This window comes from Corvus cornix, chromosome 1 (genome assembly GCF_000738735.6).
Source record: "Corvus cornix cornix isolate S_Up_H32 chromosome 1, ASM73873v5, whole genome shotgun sequence".
NCBI lineage: Eukaryota > Metazoa > Chordata > Aves > Passeriformes > Corvidae > Corvus > Corvus cornix.
In genome coordinates, this window is record NC_046332.1 from 70,968,341 (window position 1) to 70,984,052 (window position 15,712).

Below are 15,712 nucleotides of genomic sequence, written 5' to 3' on the forward strand. Positions count from 1 at the left end.
TGGGAGGAAGCACCGGGTTTGCTTTTTTTCCAGCAGCTTTTGGCCAGTTTTTAAGCTCCTTTTCCTCTGGAGAGTTGAACTTTGTTTTCCTGGGACTCCAATTTTTCCCTTCTTCTCTTCTGGATGGTTTCAACATCAGAACGCATCGGGAGGAATTTCCACTGAGGCCTTGGCCCTGGAGGTGGGCCCATCACCCCGTCCCAGCTCCAAGGAGGGGGAGAGAAATCTACGGAAGGACTCTGAAATTTTCCCAGGTTTCTCTCAGCAGAGTGAGAGGTTTTATTATTTAGCATTATTATCCTTTTCCTGTGTGTTTGTTAAATAAATAGTTTTTATCTCTTTCACTTTCCTTTGAGGAAAATTCATTTTTTCCCGAACCTGGTGGGGGAAGGTTGGTTGTAACCTGCCTTCTATCAGAGGATATTTTCCTCCAAATTTGTCCAAACTGGCACAATCTGTTAAGCTGGCAGACCTTTTGGCGCTAGGAGATGATACCCTCTGGGCCTTGCCCGCCTGAGTTCTCTCTCCTATCTCCACCAGCCACCTGTGGTGGGGAGAGGGGAGGTATGACCAGCCACACTCTTACTCTGTGTACTTTAAACCTACTGTTCAAAGAGGTTGGTAGAAAAGCCATTACTGTATTTTTTCAATGGAGATGTATGTTGCAGTTGTGATCAGCTTGGGTATTCTAGAAAATATACATTTGTACCTATTCAGGGTAGTGCTAAGCATGTTAACGTCTTGCTTGTTGAAACACATCTTTCTGTGACTTTGGTATTTTCTTCTTGAACTCCAATTATCGTTGGCATTTTTTTGCAGCTTTACTCCTAAATACTTGAACTTGGAAATTTAGACTGACTATCTAAGTTTGTATGACAAGGAAACTTTCAGACTATCTGGAAAAGGATTTATTTGTTGCCGGCCTCCACACCTGGGTGCTGCTGGACTGCTGTTTCTGCTACATCTGATATGAGGATATAGATTCTGACAGACATCCTTTTTTGCATGTATTAAAAGGTAAGAAAATTTTGATAGTTAAATCTTTATATATTTCTGTACAGGTAGATCAAGAGCTTCTAATCTTAACAAATTCAATTAAGCACAATTTTCAATAATGTCAACAACCAAAGTAACTATAATAATATCATGATGTAATAGCTATTATTTCTGATTTTTTTTTTTTTTGTTACCAACAAATAGCAGTAGCCACAATCAGTTTAAACTGCTGTGTAATAGCATGTGGGTTTTGTTCACTATGGAGCTTACTTGATTTTCTCAAAGGAAAAAGCATCTTACATCTGGTTGGTTGTTGAGATGTCTTAGGAAGATCCAGTTGGTTGAGCTGTCTTAGAATCAGTACATTTATTTTAAATATGTATCATTCATTGTTCTGGGAGTACGGATATTTCATTTATCTGAAAATACTATATATACAAGCATCTAGATCCACAAATCTGCAAGATGTGATAAAGTACACGTAGTGGTTAAAAAATATATTTTGAAATAACTTGTGAGTATAAAAATAAAATTTTGATTCTGGTCTAATGCAATACAGAAAAAATGTGATGACTTTTTTTTCACTTCATTATTATGATTTTCCGGAGTTTATAAACTGATCATTGTCCTGTCACTTGGAAAATGAATTAGCTTATAAATATTACAATAGCAGGAAGTTTATATTTAATTGAAGACACTATGTACATGAATATATATGTGTGCATTTTTACAGATATTAGTAAGCCTCATAACTCACTTTTCTTAATAGCAATAGTCAAGAACATTTTTTTTTAATTGCTGGATTAAAGGATTAGCAATGAACTGCACTTGTCTTCTAAAATAATTTTGAGTCGGGGGAAAAATAATGGACTGAAATATATTGTATTTTCTTCTACTCTGGAAACTATACACAAGACAACACACATAAAAGCAGTCTCCTTATTGCATGTCTGGTTTTCAATTAAAATGTCAGGATATAGGCACCTTTCCTCCTTGCAGGTCAGAAAAATAACCATATTTTAAGTGACTTATTCATTTTACACAGGATGGTGAAATGCAAGATCTCTCTCTTGCTAGATAGAAGAAAAAAGTGAATCTGTGTAGGTGAACATATGTGTGTGAACAATGAGAATACAGTCATCTCTCTTATTTAAATAAATTTCTGTGGGAAAAAAGTGTTTGTGTTCTCTACCTTCAGGCATGAAGAGTTACATGGTTTAAAAAGTAGCAACAGTTTGTTTTCTTTGAAGTAGTTGAGGTGGGGGTTTTGTGTTGTGGGGTTTTGTTTTCTCTCCTGGTAACTTTACTAGATCAAAAGTACAGACTTGGTTCATTCAACTACACATCAATGTCCAGAGATAGTCAAAATGCTCTGATGTATACTGCCAGGCATCTAGCTGCCTTTCCAAAATACTACAGGTCCCACATATCTGCAACCTTCTTCACCATGGCTTGGGCAGATAGAGGACTGAAAAAGGTACTCATGTTCAGGTTACTGAACAGGGACATAATTTGCCTTACAGTGGATGACTAGCTCCTCAGTTTTGACAGAGGTGAAGATACGGACTGTGTGTACGTTGTGACTGTTATAGGAGCTCAGGTACCTAGATCACTTATAAATACCTAAATCTGACTGTTTGAATCAAATCTAAATCAAACCCTTAATACCTGAAACAACTGACTGTGACAAAATGAGGACACTTGATATATCATTTTCCCTAATTCCACTGGGAGCACTTCTATGTAAGATTCATTGTACCCTACAGAAAAAAATCAAAGTTGGAACTGCCCAAGGGTGAACTTTTGTCATGTTCTTTAGCTTATTTGTTTTATTTTTGGAAATTTAAGTAAGTTTCCTTAAGTTTAGAGAATCTCTTCTGAACATGTAATTTTCAGGCTAACACAGTGTTAAAATACTAGAGAAGCTGGTCACTAATTCAAACTATAAGGAAAATGTACTCTATTTTTTTCTTCCAATTTGAGTTTTTCCTATGTCTTTGGAACTTAAAAAGATATTTTGGTATCCAAAAGAACAAAAAAATCAGGTAATCTATTTTCAGGTTTTAAGAGGTAAATTTGAACTCTGTTTGACATATGTTACAAAGCAAAGGTATAATGCTTGGTTGTTTAAGATAGCCACAGAAAAATGAAGTGCACGGAATTACTTCTTTGGCCTATATTGGATATCACTGTTGAAATCAATCAATCCCTTTGATGATGAAAAGAATTATAGCATGTCTAGATCAGGCTTTATTTGGGTCAGTACAAGTCATACCCTTATGTCATACCTTTATCCTTTAAAATACAAAATATAAACATTATTCTAGTTTTTTAGATGGAGCAAGCCCTGGGTCGTATTGATACAACATTTTTTTTTCCATGCTAAAATTTTTTTTTTGAATAGGTATTGTTAAAATTTATGAAATTTGGGTAGTAAGCAATTCAAATATCTGGTTATCTGCTGGAAAGTAGATCTAATCTGAACACACAGTCTAAATGTTCCTTGAAAAAGGCCTGGGTTTATAAAATGGAAAAAAGTTTTATGGGAGAACTTACCTTAATTTGGTTGGTTTTTTTGTTTTGTTTTTTTTATCATCAGAGAAAAATTATTGAATATCTCAAGCTGGAAGTTAATATGGGTAAGAGTAATAACAAAAAAAAAGTGTTACTATGCAGAAAAGCGAAGGTGGGAGCACAAAATAAGACAAAACAATTACTCGCAAAATATCCTATTGCTGAGGAAAGCTATGAGGCATACTGAAATAATGTGATGGCTCTATAATGAGCTCTGTAATGACTTTAAAATGTTTATGTTTAAAAAAGGAATCATACAATACTGAAAATAAAGACATGACTGAATATTACTATAAAGGAGTAGGTCAAGCATGTAAGGATTGAATTAGAAAGATATAACCATGAAATCAGTTCCAGCTACACAGAGACATTAAAAAAAAGAAAAGTTTGATAAGTGTTTTTCAGAGTAAATAGAAGACACTGAAAAGAAGATTTCAGTTTATAGAAAGACAGGAGGAATGTAAGAGAAGGACAGATTGTGTCCTGTGTAAGAGAGCAGTTTGAGCAAACGGGGGCTATCCCGGCGATTTCTGGACTGTGTCAAAGACATATTCTTGACAGTTGCCAAGTATGGCAATGAGGATTGGTGCTTTTTGGAGTCACTGCTTGCAAATAGCCAAGAACTCTTTGGAGATGGGTCTGTAAGCAGAAGCTTTGGCTGCAGTACCCCTACAATTTTAGAGGTAAGATCATAAAGGGCATGAGAAAGACAAGTAAAGTAATAAAGATCACTGACTTCAGAAGAGCAGACTTCAGATTCAGGTTCTTCAGGGAACCATTAGGAATAGTCCAAAGGGAGCTTGTCTTCAGGCACAAAAAGGACCTCTGAAGTGCTTTGAGAGTTTCAGGACATCATTCTGAAAGCACAGGTGTGATCTATCCTCATGTCAACTCTTGTGTCATACCCAAGAATGTTGCAAAAGTTAGCAGTTGCTTCTGTGTGACAACTTGATCAAGCTTTCAACATTCTCCTTAGTCTCCATAAATAAAAAGAAGAGCATACTCCCAGTAATTCATCCATCTTCAGATCTTCTTCAGATTGAATAGTCACTGCTTTCCCTCCTCTGTACTCAATCCAGCTCTCCTCCATATAGATAACACACATTTATATGGATACAATATAAAGCCCATATTTGCTCATTGTTAATTTTAATATTTATTAGAGTGAATAGATTAGGATTGCAGAATAGTTATGGGAATTAGATGGACAAACACTATGCAAAAGTTGAGGGAGCCTGGCTCTGTTTGCTCTAGAGTATTTAAGTAATTAACTGAAGCAATCCCTGAATCTTTAGTGTTTATTGAGGACAAAGGAAGAACAAAGGAGTGAATAACAATAAGGTTTGAGTCTTTTTTGCAAAACATTAGGGGTTAGAAATGACCAATATAGTACAGTCCAAAAACGTCTCTGTTAAGTAAATGTCATTTATTTCTGTGATAGGACACCTAGTAGATAAAGAAAAAATTGCAAATTACATACTTGGAGGCTTTTGTTGTTGACATGATGATTACTGCATCATATTTGGATTGCTACCTTTGCATTAAATGAATAACACCTATTCAGTGTAGTATATGAAGAGCTATAGTTAAGCTATCATTCCTACGCCATCTTGACATATTCTTCCTTTACTGTCAGTTTAGTAGAACTAGTTCACAGCATCAGGCTTTTGGTCTTGCACAACTGTTGTAAGCAAAATCATCAGTCAAAAAATCTTCCATTAAATTAAACACGGTGTCCACATCACATGTTTAGAAGACTGAACTAGCCTAATTGTTTGGTACTTTTCAAATGTGAGGTATATGTTAATTCCATTATTCAAATGCTAAAGACTTCTTCCCCCTAGAAAAAAAAAACCAAAACACAACAAAGCAAAGAAGAAAACCCACAAAAACCAAAGCAGCTCCCTCCTATGAACCTGACAGCAGTAACAATATATGAAAACAAAAGAGCACGATGAATGTCAAGTATAACTAGCCAAAACTATAAAGTTTGAAAGTCAGTTTGATTTCTTGAAAATTATTTGGAACAAAAAAAGAAAATTAGTGAGGGGTATACAAGCTTTAAAGAAAGACAGGTTCTGTGCCAACCACTGAATGAAGAGAGCCTTACCAAGTCTCTCTCTTCAGAAATGCTTGACAGGAGACAACTCTAGAAATAACTCTGAAATCTTCAAGGGTACTCACCAAAGTCCACAATTGCTACCAAACATGTGATCACCCAAGTTACATATTTATTACTTCTTCAAGACATCTCTCTTCCTACTACTTTTACAAAGCAAAGTTGTTTGAGAACTGCTCTATTTTGTGTCCCCTGTCACTGCCCTAGGACACTAAAAAAAGGAAAAATGGAAAGAAATTGACACAGGATATTTTTTATCCTACTATTGTTTTGCATTGATCAACATTACCATTCGTCATTCTTTTGGCATTCTCTGTATTTCTGAACATAGACAAGAAATTACAAGATAATAATCTTACTCATGACGTCTTCATAATTAACAGACACTGAGGAGAAATACATGGCTTATTCTAACAGTTTTCTCTGGGGGTGGCCATCTAACCTGTCAATCTGGCACTCCAGAAAAGTGTGGGTTTATTTCAGATACTCTATGGCATCTTAGGGAGGACTAGAAATACACAGAAAGGTTACTGAACTGAGTCTTTAATTGTCACATCCTAAAGCAGACGCTACATCTGGTCAGCTGAAAAGGTCTCTTGACTCTATTAATTGCCCTGTAAATATATTTGCAATAATCATCTGACTTTCCTTTGTGATGAGATATGGTGTTTTAAAGCTGTTTAATTGAATCTGAAGGCACATATTTTAATTGAGTCAAGTGACTTTTACTCCAGAAATTATTGCTGTAAGCATTAGGACAGGCTACAGTTGCTTAAACATGAGCATCTCATTCTCACTTCATGTGCTCTAAGGCGCTTTATAGTTACAATACTGGACCAAGGGGACACTCACATGCTTCTTGAGCAGCAGCTGGAGACCATGCAGAACTAGGCAGATCATGCTCAACTTGCACAACTTGGCTGTTTTTTGGCAACTGGAATCTGTTCATAAAGATAAATGAATTTCAGCCAAACTGCTTTTATATAACAGTTCAAATTTAATCAAATCCATACTTAATGTTTCCCAAGGGTGTTTAATAAATAATAAGCCAATTTTTGTTGATATTTGATATGTTTGAAGATTGAACAATAAGACTTTGATACTTGTGAATTTGAAATATGGCAGTTTTCTGAACAACTGTGGGCTATGAGTGATGTATGTTCTTCAGTACCTTTATGGATGTGGCTGTGAAGGTGACGATTTAAGCTCAATCCTTGGAATTTAACCTGAAAGAGAGGATATGCAATCCCTTTCTTGCCATCTAGCCTTAGCTAGTAAGTAGAAGCAAAGGTACAGCATTAGGGATGACATCTTCCCAAACCACCTTTCAGCTGTAACTGGCTGTTTGAACTGCTGCTGTAAGTAGGGGATCAGGAAAGTGACTTTAATTTCTGAGGCAGCAAGGAGAGATACCACAACATCCTCTGATACAGAAAAGAAAGTTGTCTCAGGGATGTAGATGGCTGTGAATACTAAATTAACTTATTCTTAAATGAGGTGTGAGTTACAGTGACATGGAGACAGTAGGGTGAATGAAAAAATATTTCAGAGGTATATGCATCCTCTGTGCATAGAGCAAGAGAAGGCAAATTAAATCATAACTCAGTAATGCAGAAAGTACACTCTTCACTTTCACTGTAAATATGTCTCCTTTTGTTCCAAGTTTAAGAAGTATGTAGAACCTGGAGGAACTTGTGCTGTTGAAAGGAGATCATAGACTTCATGGTTGTTTTTCCTTTAGAAATACGCTAGTCAATATCTTTGATCAGTTTTGATATATAAAAATGAAAGCATGATAAATTCTACATTTATTTCTTACTAAGAAAGCAAGAGTTCTGAGACATTACTGTTGCTGGACTTTATTAAAGAAAACTTTAAAATTATCCCCAGCGTTTTAGTGTTCTTATTTTTTTAGAGTTCTTATGTTAAAAAGAAATAATAAGTATTGACAGACAGTCATGTTAATAATGTATTTATACATTATACATTGTTTTTGTAAAGTATTTCTTGAGCTATGCTTCCCCCAGTGCAATCAGGAATTTTCCTTGTTAATTATGCCTTATTAAACTGAAATAATATTGCACATGTATATATCAATGTAACTTTTGTAATATATACACTTTATTTAAGAATGCTTACATTTTATAGTGCAAATATGATTGTATTCTGCTTCCTCTAAGGTGTTCAGAAGTAAAAAATGCTGATAGTTGTTATATGTTCTAATCCTTCTATTAGAGTTTTTATTTTGTAATAGTATGCTAATCATAAATAACTCCATAGCAGATTTTGTTTGGTTTTTTTCCTTGACTTTCTTAATGTCCACAGAAAAATATTGGTCTTCCTGTTGCCAGTAGGAATTTGTATTCTGATTGCTACACATTATGATGTCTGCTTAGGAGGGGGAAGTTATATAAGCCCTTTTTAGCAAAGAAAAACAGCAAGATTGTATTTTTTTTCTTTTTTTTTCTTTTTTTTTTTTTTTTAAATCAAGTAAGCAAATTCCAAATTTAGTATATGTTCAGTTTTACAGATGGGGTCTGCTTAGGATGTAAGACAGAAGGTCTACTGCAATCTTGAGCTATGTACTTGACAAAAATCCCTGTTGGCTTGTTTGTTTTTTTTTAAACAACCATATGCATTACATGCAGATGTGTCATGTATCACAAAATAACTTTTTCTGCCTTCTAGGCACCATACCTATTTCCTCCTTAGTCTTCTGAAATGCAACAGTCAGTGGAAACTAACAATTCACAGAATTCACAGAAGAACCTATCTGCTCTTGGAACTCACCTGTCAAGCTTTGTTCCCTGCATGGATTTGTCCAGGCTGGAATTCTAAAGTTCTTTCGGCTTGAGGTAATTGATAGCCAATTGGATAAAGTTAAAAGATAAAGCTGTAAATGACAGTCTAAGCCTTATGCAAATGTTTGTTCTCGTGGTATTTTCTGTATTTTCCCCCTAGGGCTGGAAAAAAATACCCAATTTAGCAATAAATAAAGTTTTAAAAATGGGACTGAAGCTACTGCTTCAGCTATTCATATTTTGCATCTGTGAGCTTCTGCTAAGTAAAACACTGCAATTGTTGTGACAGAAAGTTGTTTGGCTGATTTTGGATCTTAGTGTATTTTATAAAGTTTATTTTAACACTAATCAACATAGTTTTGCATATTCTGCAAGCTGGGTAAACTCAATTTCTGTTCCAAGTACACTGTCACACCAGTAGTTATTACAACACGGCTTGCATGGGTTGATTTCAGTGGGATTCCACTTAGTATGTCTCTCAAAATTGCATTATTTGATTCTAGGGGAATATTCTTGGGACCAAAATACACGCATAACAGTATGCAATGTTTGGAGCTGTGATTTTACATTGCTAACTGGGCTAAGAAATATTTCATCAGAGTAAATATGAATGAATCAGCATTTCAGAGAATCACAGAATGACGTGGGGTGGAAGGCAGCTTAAAAATCTTCTCGTTCCAACCCCATTTCCATAAGCAGAGATGCCACCCACTAGATCAAGTTGCACAGGGCCCCAGCCATACTGGCCTTGAACACTTCCAGACAGGGGACATCCACAACTTCTCTGGAAAACCTGTTCCAGTGCTTCACTACCCTCTGAATCAGGAATTTCTTCAAAACACCTTATCTAAATCTCTCTTCTTTTAGTTTAAAACAGAGATTATGTAATTTTTTTTGTACTCTGAAAAGTAAAATTCTCTGTAATTCTCTTAGCTTGGTAGCAATATAAAAGCTTATGTCAAACAGAGGTTTGGTTTTAACTTTGTTCAAAAAGCAAAATAAAAAGGAAAACTGCTTTCTTTTGTTCTTTTTTTTTTCTCTGTTGGACTTCATGAACAAAGTAGAAAAATGTTATATAGTCCAAATAGCTCTAGGCCAGTCAAACCAAATTTTTACATCAGATAATCCACTTATCATGTGAAAACCAGGATAAAATGCAGCTTTTCCTTTAATATAAGTCTAAAGAAGTACAAAGGTGTTGATTAAATAGCAACATCTAAATGATTTTCTATTTTCTGAAAAATGTGGCACAATACTTGATGGTGTTATTTTCAAAGTAGCATGTAGATAGGGAAGTTACTTTTTCAAGATCTTATGCAGTGACTTCTGAGTACTTTCAGCTGAAATTAAATTATGTGCCTATATATATTAATTAAATTTTTGCAAAATTATAACAGGACTCAGTATTGTCAGTGCATGATGGGTGAATACATCTCAATACAAACATCTCAAAAAATCACATATGTGATTTTAAAAATGCTGTTTTGAAAAAACGCTTTTCTAAGATGTGACATTTCTTTTCCATGCAAGCGAGCTGGCATGAGTATGATGACCTTGAGAAGGTATCTGCTTTAAATAATTATTAAGCAGTATTTATGATACTGTTAATGAATTTATGGCCTTCCCTTTAGATATCCAAGAATGCTGATATTCAATAGAATAGAATAGAATAGAATAGAATAGAATTTCCGTTGGAAGGGACCTAAAATAGACCAATTCTCTGACCACATCAGGGCTGAAGAAAAGTTAAAGCACACTTTTAAAGGCATTGTCCAAATGCCTCTTAAACACTGACAAGCTTGGGACATCAACCACCTCTCTAGGAAGCCTATTCAGTCAACACTGAATCTCCCCTGGTGAATCTGTGAACCATCCCCATTTGCCTTTTCAGTAGATAGCAGGGAGAAGAGATCATCACCTCCCTCTCTACTTTCCCTTCTCTGGACGCTAAAGAAAACAATGAGGTCCTTCAGCCTTCTTTTCTCCAAACTAGTAAAACCCAGGGTCCCCAGCTGCTCCTCATGGAACATTACTTCCAGCCCTTTAACCAGCTTTGTTGCCCTCCTCTGAATTCATTCAAGGACCTTAGCATCCTTCTTAAATTGTGGGGCTGCACCAATGCTGAATGCAGCAGGATAATTGTTATAAGAGAAAATTTTTGTGCCCTTCCAACTTTCAGACTTTTAAAAAAAAATCTCCAGGGCCTACCACAATTGTAGTTGATGGCTATTTAATTTTCTATACAAATTTCACCTGTATTCTCTGTTGCCTGTGGTGAAAACTCATTTTCCTTAATTTTCCCTATTCTTTTAATAACATGGGACAAACTGTGGTACTATAAATAAATACAGCCTGTAATGCTCCTGCTAGCCTCAAAAGCTCACACTGATTTCTTGCAATCTGAACACAATATGGAAAGAAAAATATGACATTTGCAAAACTGACAATTTTAGTAAAATATTAAGATGGTTTCATTTGAAATGAAATGTCTCCTGTTATTGTCTCCTGTTCTTGGTACACATTTAAAGCAAATTATGTTCCATAGTGCATATCTTGCTTGTTATATGGGCATCACATTGAAATTTTTCACTTTTAGTAGATGACAGATTTCAACAGGAAACCTTTTCAGTAAGAATACTTTAAAAAAGAAGAAAACTGCATCTGCAGAAAGCTCGACTGAAAAAGACATTTGATGGGTAACACCTGGGGTTTTAATTGTAGCACAGTCTGTAATGTAAGGCATGTACACTGCTCTCAGATGCTGAAGCCAAATGACACCAGGTCATGCTATAACTGCAGCTGGCAAATAAGCCTTGCCCTGCCACTTGCTCACTTCTTCCCAGTGGGGTGGGGGAGGGAATCTGGAGGGTAAAAGTGAGAAAATTCATGAGTCAAGATAAAGACAGTTCAATAGGTAAAGCAAAAGCCATGCATGGAAGCAAAACAAAACAAGGAATTCATTCACCACTGCCAATCGTCAGGCAGATGTTCAGCCCTCCCCAGGAGAGCCAGGCTCCTTCACACATTAACAGTGACTTGGGAGGACAAAACTCCTCAACTCTGAATGTCTTTCTTGAAGAGGTTATATGTACAGTTATATGAAGCACAGGTTCTTGGGACTACACAGGCAAGGAAACAAACTTGCCCTGATTTTCAATAAGGAAACATCCGGATAGTAGGAGGCTATATAAATATTTGATATCATTCCTTTGCAATATTGGGCATATTAATCAGCAAGTTCTTTTCATACTGACATGTATCTCTGTGAAAAACTGGGACCATTCTCATCCAGTCAAACTTTCTATAGTTTTAACTGCCTATGTAGGATAAAATGTGGGCTAATTTTAGCCCCCAAATATCTAGTACATGAAATAGAAGTATTTTTAGTCAGTAGTTTTCCTTCCTCCTGTTCTCTTTTAGTGATTCATATGCCCTCCAATGTTTGAAGCACTGCAATAAATATTATGCAGTTACTCTTTATCAAAGCCGCAGTTAGTGTATTTCTCATTCCTCAAAGAACACACACAAGAAGTGCATTCCCAGCATTTCCCACTGAGCCTGTTGGTAGCTGCATGTTCAAGTCCCCATCCCTGGAGATATTCAAAATTCATCTCGATATAGCTCTATATGGTCCTGCTTAAGCAGGGCGTTTGGACTAGATGATCACTTCCAAGCTCAGACACTCTGTCACTCTGGGACTCTGTAAACATAGGTGTCCTGACTATGTCCCTAGGATATATCAGATATGTGTGTATTTAATTGTCTCCGGTGGACTGCTTTGCATATGCATTGATTTTTTTTTTTTTTTTAATATTTTCACCACAAGGTCAGTCTGAAGTTTTCACAGGTTTCTGTCTCTGGTTCTCTTACACAGTGAAAGGTATCATCTCTGTATTCATATTGACTACTATGAACATGTCAGATGTAACTTCATATATTCTCGTATTAAGACTTCCTAATGAAACTTTTTTATACTAGCCAGGCATGTCCTTTTCAGGAATCACTGGTTGGAAGTGTTTTTTTTCCTCTTTTCTTCAATTCATTCTCTAAAATAAAACCCAGAGGTGGTGACTTTGTAGTTTATTACTATAGAAAATTAAATTTAGAAAGATGGTTTGTAACATTTTTTGTACTTTATTTCCTTCATTTTCCTACAGATAAGGATTTGGGTTTATTTTAGACAGGGATTATATTCTTTATTTATGCAAACCTATTTGAGGTCATTATCCTTTGTCTCATGTGTTGCGAATCTGAGAAAGGTTCGATACTTCCTCTACTGATTTTGAAACTTCTCATTCATACTGTTAAGTAACTGTAATAGTGTTGAACAGAGTTTTCCTTCAGTTGCAGGGGTTTTGTTAAAAATTTAGGGTTTAGAGAGTTTTGATCTTTTATAAGTATTAGTGCAGATGCCTGTGTTTACAGACACACACACACACTCATCTACGAAACCCATCAGCATTGTAACACAATATATAACTTTGTGTGAAAATGGATTTGATAGCAATCAACCTAGATACATACACAAGTAAAAAAGCAGACAACCTGAAGTCATAGTCTCACACATCAGTGTCTAATACTGTGTGCTATGTGGTAAGGCTCTAAAAAGACACGTGACACATGACCAAAATCAGAGTACCAACTATAGGTGAGACAGAGTTGCAAATGGCATTAGACACCTCTGTGCAGAAAACTGATTTCAGTCCACACTTTATGAATGAAAAACAATCAATAAAAAGAAGTTCACTTTTTACTTTTTATTTAATTAAAAATAGCTCATGTTCAGTAAGCTGTTAACATCCCTGAGGCAAGATTCCAAAGAAGTGTTTGAAACAACAGACGAGCTTCCTTACTGAAGAAATTTTTTGGATGGTCTTCAGACATCTCAGACAATTCAGTTGCTTAGACAGAGTTTTCTGCTGTCTTTTGAAAGGTCCTAGGGTATCCAGCATGGGACTGGCTCATAATAAAATAGTTCTAAATCATCACAGACCTGTCTGGAATAGCATGTGGAGACCGAGTGAAATACCCTTGGGTGTTTTTGATGACACTGCAAACCTATGTTTAAGGAACATAAGTTTTGTCCTTTGTTCTCAGGAGGCAGCAATAACAGGTAGAGTACCTGCAGAGAATGATTCAATTCACCCAAAGAAGTTTGTTAAATGTTTGAAATAAATTAAGTTAATGCCATCATGAATACATTTCCCATGGAAATCTATATGCTCCCAGGGAGAGGACACTATCATTTCCTACAGTAATATTTGCTTAAAAATGGAAGGTATATGGAGAATTGAAGGTATGTATCATGGACAGATTCATAAAAATATCTGTGTGCAACACACATAACATCTGTTACGTATAATGATGATGTATAAAAATGAACTCTTTCATTTTCCTTTCTTTTAAAAGAGAAAACATTTAATCTCCATCATTTTGTCCTTGTTTTCCATGGAAATCATCACAGCTATGAAGGGCTTAGTTCAGTTACCTAATACCTGTGAGAGTTCCTAGAGTATGCAAGGCATCCATAAAAGACTCAGCTATATTACAGAAGATCTGCAGGGAACCTATGCTCTTCTGAACCAAGAAATCCATAATGCAGTAGACATCTATGTGCTAAGAACTGAATCAGTTTTAAGTTTCTTATATTGATATATATTGTCATTAAAAAAATGCATGGTGTTTTTCAGTGTTTAGGAAAAAGGACCAAGATTGCAGTAATGTACTTCTGATGTTTTTAATTAGCAGTTTACTTCATACAACAGTCCCAAGGTAAAAAAGAACTGATGAAAAATGCAATGTCTTTTGTTGTTTCAAGCAGAATTCCATTGTAGTCACATTTTTTACAAGCTTTAATTTATTTTAATATCTATAAGGGGAAACAACATAGCTATGGAGAATGACTGTTCTCACCTAAACTGTTGAAAGTTTCATAGCTTCCAGTGGTTTAAACCAAGCATAATCCTTCCACAAAAGAAGGACACTTTATTGGGAACAATGAGTATGACAATATGCCCTAAAAATAGATAACATTGGAATGGATGGATTTTTTTAAGACTTATCTATATGTTTAGGAAAATAACTTGTTGCTGCTTGTAAAACATTGTAAATGTATACTTTATCAATTTAAAAAGTCATTTGATCACTTAATGTTAGTGTCAGAATTTCCAAAGGTAGGCAAGGAAATAGAGACTATTCTACATGTGTATCTATAATGACATGGTAAAACTAGTCAATACAGCCAAGATCCACCAAATTTTGACACTGACATTAGGCAAGGTCATTTCCTACCACTAAATTCCAGGTTTCATTTCTGATTAATTTTCAGTGTTTTAAACAAACATATTTCCAGAGATACACATGGTAATCAAGCTACCTAAATCCCTCAAAAATCTATCAGCTGCTAACTTCCTCTGGTGATCTACTATTAATGCAGAATGAAGAATGATGGCTTAGAGATAAATTTTTATCTGACTTACTCAATTAGAATTTTGGACACAGAGATGGAGCCACAAATAAAATTTAAATCTAAAGCTAAAATGAATCAAGGTATTGTGATGCTTGGTAATGTATTCATTTACTAGAAGTTAGAAAATTCATTTCAAGAATTGAATTCACAGTGCTAATTTAAGCTTTTAATATTTTTGCATAGATTACATGTGAGAATTAAACAGCACAGAAAATAAAATGAGCTTTTTAAGCCAATGGGAAATGTTGGAAGGAAATATGTCTGAAAGTGTATCGCTCTTGATTTAGGCACCTCACTTATGGTTGCAGTTAGCCACCTATGCAAAATTGGAACCCATGCTACACGTGGTTCATATATTTTCTGTAGGAAACAAATCCCAAACACAGTGTCAGTCATAGTCTGGGAGGTTATAAAAATCCTTTCGTAATGGATTGCTCCAGATTGGGTCCCCCATGGGGTCACAGATCCTGCCAGAAATCCATGGGGTCCTCCATTGGCTGCAGGCAGAGACTTGCTCCACTGTGGTCCTCCATGAGCTATAGGAGAACAACCTGCATCACCACGGTCTTCTCCATGGGCTGGAAAGGAATCTGCTCCAGCATCTGGAGCACCTCCTCTCCCTTCTTCTTCACTGAATCTGGTGTCTTCAGAATTGTGTCTCAAATTTTCTTTCTCCTGTCTCTCCCAGCTACTGCACAGCCTTTTTTTGCCTTCTCTTAAATATGTTATTTAAGAGGTGCCACCAGCATCACT

General features: G+C 35.7%; 1 long non-coding RNA gene across 3 annotated transcripts in view; it reads left to right on the forward strand.

Moving 5' to 3' along the window:
- Positions 1-229: 229 nt before the first annotated feature.
- The window catches only part of LOC109143886, a 32,145-nt gene continuing 16,662 nt past the window's right edge, over positions 230-15,712 (forward strand). Inside the window, exons 1-3 of one of the 3 annotated variants that reach the window (XR_002044281.3) lie at positions 230-269; positions 820-1,017; positions 8,378-8,544. This is a non-coding gene — a long non-coding RNA (uncharacterized LOC109143886). Of the gene's footprint in view, positions 277-392; positions 618-819; positions 1,018-8,377; positions 8,545-15,712 lie in introns of those variants that run through there. The other 2 variants (XR_002044280.3, XR_002044279.3) reach the window with 2 other exon arrangements.